Source organism: Palaemon carinicauda, chromosome 19 (assembly GCF_036898095.1).
Source record: "Palaemon carinicauda isolate YSFRI2023 chromosome 19, ASM3689809v2, whole genome shotgun sequence".
Classification (NCBI taxonomy): domain Eukaryota; kingdom Metazoa; phylum Arthropoda; class Malacostraca; order Decapoda; family Palaemonidae; genus Palaemon; species Palaemon carinicauda.
In genome coordinates this window covers 100,306,800-100,314,299 of record NC_090743.1, presented here as the reverse complement: position 1 = coordinate 100,314,299, position 7,500 = coordinate 100,306,800, and positions in this window count along the sequence as shown.

The following is a 7,500-nucleotide window of genomic DNA, read 5'->3' as shown; positions in this document are numbered from 1 at the left end:
TATTATTATTATTATATATTATTATTAATATTATTATTATTATTATTTTTATCATTATTATTATTATTATTATTATTATTATTATTATTATTATTAAAATTGTAATTATTATTATTATTATTATTAAAATTATTATTATTATTATTATTATTATTATTATTATTATTATTATTATCATTATCATTATTATTATTATTATTATTATTATTATTATTATTAAAATTATTATTATTATTATTATTATTATTATTATTATTAAAATTGTAATTATTATTATTATTATTATTATTATTATTATTATTATTATTATTTTTATTATTATTATCATTATTATTATTATTATTATTAATATTATTATTATTATTATTATTAAAATTGTAATTATTATTATTATTATTATTATTATTATTATTATTATTATTATTATTATTATTATTATTATTATTATTATTATTATTATTATTATCATTATTATTATTATTATTATTATTATTATTATTATTATTATTAAAATTGTAATTATCATGTAGCCTAGTCGTTTGGTCCTAGTACTTAATGCATGATTTTGGTTTTTCCGAGTGTAATTAAAATTTTATTGAAGCTTTAGGCTATATTTTATACATTTTAGACTGTGTGGAATATTTCCAAGATTGTATACGTGAGAGTTTCGGTGAATCAGGTAATCGATTCTCTTGGTGCCTAGGCTAATTGCTTATGGAGCCTTAGTATACTTTATTATACTCCCCGGTTGCTTTCTTTTCTTCGGAGAGGGTATGCAATCCCTTTCCCTCTGTTTAAGCCTTGGGCTTATCCCTAAGTGGTTTTTTCCGAATTTATTTTCGATAAAACTATACTAGGGTGTTACTGTACCTTCCTGTTCCAGCAGAGTCTGGTTCAAAGAGGGACAGAACAACAGAGTTTTTAGTCTGAGTCCGTGTTGTCTGGCTTAGGGCAGAGTCTCCCTCGCTGACCTAACACTTACAAAGGGAGCTTAGCTCCCTTAGGTCACTATCGAAGGTTTCTGTAGTTATGATTCCTTCTTGTGTGATCGACCAGACTAAGTCCTGTTGCTGTTCTCGGGGAGGATAAAATCTTCCCTTGGGAGTAGCAACGCCTTCCTTGCTTTGGTGCTCTGGAAGCTGGCAGGTATTATACTACTGTGCTGGCCCTTTCCCTTAGATCTCCCTTAGGCTAAGACAAAGTTCTTGGCTGCGGGTGATCTGTCACTAAAGCAAGGTTGGCAGGACCCTCTTGTCCCTTCCCCCTCTATCTCCGTAATGGCCTAGCCATTACTGTACTGTACCTTGCCGGCCGGCAGAGCTGGCCGGCAGGGGTATTACTGTATTGTATGTCATTCTACTTCTGGACCTAGTATAGGTTGGGATGTGGAATTGACTAAGCCCATTGCCGGCCGGCAGAGATGCTGGACGGCAAGGGTCTTATGTTTTCGAGTGCTGCCCGGACCTCTCTTGGTCCCTCATCCATGCCTGCCGGCAGAGCCGGACGGCATTGATCAAGGAAGCCTGAATTAAGTTTCTCCCCTTCCTTATATGCACTCTTTCGGTTGCCGGGCTTGGGGGGTTGTGTACACTCTTATCCCGGCATCCATTCTATTTTCTTCTAGTGCTGTACCTGTCCCGGCTGCCGGCCTATGAGGCCGGCAGCCGGGCAGGTGTAGTCTTCTGGTTCTTTTGCTGCCGGCTGGCATCGGTCTTGTACCTTTGCCGGCCGGCTTATGTCAGTCCTTGTCTGCCGGTCACCAAGAGTGTGGCCGGCAGCTGGGTACTACCTTGTGTAGTTGCTGGCCGGCAATCATTGCCGGCCAACACTGGCTGTTGCTGGCCGGCAGCTGCTGCCGCCAGCACAGGCATTTGAACCAGAGGGCTGCCGCCCTATAGCTGTTAAGTAGTATACTTTAAAGCTAATTGTGGTGTGTGCCGGCCGGCAAAGGCAGGCCGGCACACATCCTCCTATACTGTACTAGTATTCTTCTGTATAGCATATACAGTAAGAAGAAAACTATAGTAAAAGTTTAGGTACAGCACTGTATCTTCTAACACTATTGTGTTTTCTTGCACGGCCCTTTGCTGTTGCCTTCAGACAAGAAGCAGAGTTCTTCCCTGTCTATTATCCCGGATTTTAAAATCATTGCCTAGGTGTGAGCTCCACCTGTTTCCTCTGGAAACTTTGCACTGGTTACTCTAGTAGAGATAAACCATTTTGATTTTATTATCTGGAAGGCTGCAGCAATGGGTTGTGAGGGAAACACAAGTGTGTGTCTTTAATTTCTGAATTGTTATGCTATACTATGCATATCCAGTGATACATAGTTCACTTGATACTCATGGAAATTTCTTCTCTTTACAGAAGGACACTCCGAAGTGGGGAAGTGCTTTCTGCAATGTCAGCAGCAAGAACCTCTGCGGACATGAGTTTTGTAGGAGACACGCAGCATACGCTGTCTCCAAGGATGATCTCCGGTATTGGGACCCTCAGGTATGTACTGTGTGCACTAACCTGATTAATGAGACATTTAAATAGCTAGGAAGAAGCTTCGTACCTGGGTAAGGGGCTTCCAAAAGTACACTTCTGGCCCTTATCTTCCAAGTGAGAAGATGAGGGCGTATCTTTTCCCTAAGGCATCAGCTGATGCAGTGATTCCCCAGCCTCAAGAGGAGATCCCCTAAGTTCAGATCCAGGTGGATGCTGAAGTCGCGGTCGCGATGCAAGACATCCAGCTAAATGACAGGATATCTGATGTGGACGGGTGTCAGGAGGAAGACCTCCTTGCAAAGCCCAGGATGAAGTTCAAGTCCCTCTACATCGGCCGGTCTCCCAGTAGAGCTGGGACAGGCCCTCTCTTCTATTGTTGGAATGATCCAACAAATGCAGAAGGAGAATCAGGAGAAGGCGGCTGCAATGGAACTGCGAATGCAGTGCCTTGCAGAATCACATGGGCCCCAGAAAAGCTCAATGTGAAAGACCTTCCTTTGTGCTCGGATGCTAACCCATGGAGGTATGCTGAGCACATGTCGATGACGACTGGAAAGATCGTCATCTCGGATATGCTGGGCTCAGTTCCCCTGGAGGGTGGAATTCTGGCCCAGCAAGGCACCATATCCGGACTGTTATGTCCGGCTGAGGAAGGAACCAGCTTCAAAGGAGGAGGCAGAGCTGAAGGAGGTCATAGTGATGACCATGCTAAGGCTCAAGCTCTACTTTCATCTTCGATGAAAGAGAGGGGCTTCTCTAACTCAAAGGTAGCTGCATTGAATAGGAAGCTCCCTTCCTTTGTGTCCTCGCCTACTAGAGCCTTCCCCCTTTTACAGAAAGGGTTTCTGGCTGTACTAAAAGCAATCGAGGCCGGCAAGTCTTGCCCCTCCCTAGAGGAGTGTAAACCCTTGTCGCTGGCCCTGCCTATGGACCACAAAGATTGGAAGGACGTCCATCTTACGTTCTAAGTGGGAAAGTTGGAGGCTGATATTGCCGGACGTCAGTTCGGCAAGGACCTCCCTAAGCTGTCTGACTTTCTTTTGCGAAGTGAGTTCGATACAAAAGGAAAGACTGACTGCCTCAATGTCTCTTCAGACTACTCTCGAGACGATGGCAAGTGACCCCAAGGTCCATGAAATGTTCATGGTAGTGGCCAAGCCTCATCTGGCCACAGTGACGAAGGACCTTTATGGCTTCGTCAAGGCAAGGAGAGCTTGTAGGGAGTTCGTGTTTACCTCGGCTACAGTGAGGCACGAGCTAAAGAAACTAATCTCCTCCAACATTTGGGGAAAAGACCTTTTTCCCTACCGACTTGGTCAAAGAATTTTTTGATAAAGCCACCTTGGAGAATAGAAACCTTCTCCAGAAGTGGGACCTGGCTATCAAAAGAAAGTCTTCCCCGGATGAGGGTCCTCAACCAAAGAGGAAGACTATGAGGACTAGGCTACCGTCTCGGCCAGCCAAGCCTCTTAGACAGCAACAGCAACTGCAAATGCCATTGCCCCCAGTGCCCCAGATCGTGGCACAAACCCCGACCACCTTTCAGTGGGTACCCCAGGCCGTATCGACACAGTCCACGGCTTTCACCCCAGCGTTCGAAGGGCAGTCTACTTCCTTCCGAGCAAAGCCTAGAGGAGCAGCCAGAGGCTCGTCTAGACGCCCCTCAAGGGGAAGGGGATTCAGGGGTGGTCGTGGTCAGGAAGGCAAGACCTCAGGACGGCAGTCCAAGTGAGGTGATACCGGTAGGAGGGAGACTTCTGAAATTTTGGGATCGGTGGACCTTCGATCCCTGGGCCCACAGCCTACTCAAGAATGGATTGGGCGGGAGCTGGTACAGCACTCCACCCCCGTACCTTCGGTTTTTCCAACACTCCACCCCTGTTATGGAGGAGTACGTTCAAGAACGGTTGGAGAAAAAGGGTGAAGCCCATCAATTTCTAAGGGAGGCTGTTTTGTGTTCCCAAGAAAGACTCGGAAAAGCTCAGAGTCATTCTGGACTTGTCGCCACTTAACAAGTTCATAGTGAATTGCAAATTCAAAATGCTAACACTGCAACACATAAGGACCTTACTGCCCAAGAGGGCATATTCCGTCTCTATAGACTTGTCAGATGCCTACTGGCACATTCCAATTAGCCATCGACTCTCCCCCTACCTAGGGTTCAGGCTACAGCGAAGACTATACGCCTTCGGAGCCATGCCATTCGGGCTAAACATAGCCCCAAGGATTTTTACGAAGCTTGCGAGCGTAGCTCTCAAACAATTTCGCCTAAAGGGAATTCAGGTAGTAGCCTACCTGGACGACTGGTTGGTGTGGGCAGCATCCGAGACAGAATGCTTGCAAGCTTCCAGTCAGTGATCCAGTTCCTAGAGTACCTAGGCTTCAAGATCAACAGAAAAAGTCTCGACTTTCTCCATCTCAAAAGTTCCAGTGGCTAAGATCCACTGGGACCTTTTGTCACACCGTTTCTCCACCCCAGCGAAGAAAAGGAAGGAGATAGCGGGTTCTGTCAAGAGACTTCAAGATTCCGAAAGGATATCAAGACACGAGCAGGAGAGAGTACTGCGCTCTCTCCAGTTTGCTTCGGTGACAGACCCAGTGCTAAGAGCACAGCTAAAGGATGCAATCAGAGTTTGGAGAAGTTATGCATCAAACGCGTGAAGAGATCTGAGAAGACCAGCCGCTTCGGCTAAGTACTCTTCTCAGGCCTTGGTCCCAAGCCAGACATCTAAAGAAGTCAGGTTCTTCTTCAGCCACCTCCCCCGTCGGTGACGATTCACTCAGACGCCTCAAAGGAGGGATGGGGAGGTCACTCGCATCGGAAAAAAGTCCAGGGGACTTGGTCCAGGCTATTCAAGACCTTTCTCATAAAACTTTCTAGAAGCTAGGGCAGTGCTCCTTACCTTAAAGAAAGTCTCCCCGCGTCATTCGTTCCACATAAAGTGGTAATAGACAGCGAGGTAGTTGTAAGATACTTGAATTGACAAGGATCGAGGTCACCACCTCTCAACCAGGTGATGTTGGCCGTCTTCCGATTGGCGGAAAAGAAGAAGTGGTACCTGTCGGCAGTTCACCTTCAAGGAGTCCGCAATGTGACAGCGGACGCTCTATCCAGGTTCACACCGATAGAGTCGGAATGGTCCTTAGACGCAGGATCATTCTCCTTCATTCTGAATCAGTCCCAGAACTGCAGATAGACCTCTTTGCGACGAAAGACAACAAGAAGTTGCCCCTGTACGTGCCCCGTACGAGGACCCCTTAGCGGAAGCAGTGGACGCGATGTCCCTCGACTGGAACAGATGGTCCAAGATTTATCTGTTCCCTCCTCACAACCTTCTGTTGAGGGTCCTCAACAAACTGAGATCCTTCAAAGGGTAGCGGCAATAGTGGCCCACAAGTGGCCGAACAGCGTGTGGTTCCTCCTGGCATTGGAACTGTAGCTGAAGTTTGTACCACTACCAGATCCAGTTCTGACCCAGCGAGTCCAGAAGTCAACTGTCTGCGCTTCATTACAGAAAACCCGGACCCTGCAGTTCATGATTTTCTCTCCCTAGCGGTGAGAAAGCGTTTCGGGATTTCGAAAGCCAGTATAGACTTCATTGAGGAATATAAATGCAAATCTACTAGAAGGCAATATGAGTCATCTTGGAGAAAATGGGTGGCCTTTTGTCAAGGTGAAGATTCCGCAGGAGATCTTGACAGACTTCTGCTTATCTTTTTTCCCCACCTCCATGGTCAAGGGTTGGCAGCGAACACGATTTCAGCGTGTAAGTCTGCTTTGACAAGACCCATTCTATAGGCCTTCCAGGTCGACCTAGGTAACGAGATCTTTAATAAAGTCCCGAAAGCCTGTGCTAGGCTCAGACCTTCAGCACCTCCAAAGCCCATTTCATGGTCTTTAGACAAGTTCTTCATTTCGCTTCTCTGTTGAGCAATGAAGAATGTGCGTTAAAGGATTTGACACAAAAAGTTATTTTCCTAATTTGCACTCGCGTCCGGGGCCAGGGTTAGTGAAATTGTAGCCTCTCGAGAGAGGCAGGTCGTGTTCAGTTCCTGGATGGGGAAGAACTGAACCTGTTTCCGGATCCTACGTTTCTCGCCAAGAATGAGTTACCCACCAACAGGTGGGGTCCCTGGAGAATCTGCCCTCTGAAAGAAGATGCATCTCTATGTCCAGTAGAATGCCTAAAGTTCTATCTTCATAGAACTTCAGACTTCAAGGGTGGTCAACTATTCAGGGGAGAAACATCAGGCTCAAATTTATCTCTGAATCAACTCAGAGCAAAAATCACATATTTTATTCGCAGAGCGGATCCTGACAATACACCCGCAGGTCACGATCCGAGGAAAGTTGCCTCATTCTTAAATTTCTTTAATTGCATGGATTTTGAACATCTCCGTTCATACACTGGCTGGAAGTCTTCCAGAGTGTTCTTTCGCCACTATGCGAAGCAAGTAGAGGAACTAAAAGAGATCTGTGGTAGCAGTGGGTCGCGGTGTTAACCCTACTGTTTAACTCTGCGAGGAACAGTGGTCTTAATTGGGACGATTAATTCCAGGGTGAGTGTGTAGTTACATACTGTACTACAAACTAAGTGAGGGCACTGTGTTGCCCATCCAGACTGTTCCATTTCCGAAGGTGAACCTAGCATAAGTGCAGACATGTGTGCCGAGCGTTTCTAACGCTAATGTCAATGATTTGTAATACAGGCTTTTATGACTTTGATACCTCGGTATCTTAAAAGTGGCATCTAATGTTTTTCTTTCAGACAAACAAGCCCTGTTTACTATCATACTTATGCTTAAAGTTTTGGGTTATCCTCTTCTATATATATATATATATATATATATATATATATATATATATATATATATATATATATATATATATATATATATATATATATATATATAATTGTGGTTAACCTGTCTATTTATTGCCTGTCAATAATCTGGTTCTTGAGAACCTTGCGTCTCCTTCACCTGTGTCAATTTACTGGTATAATT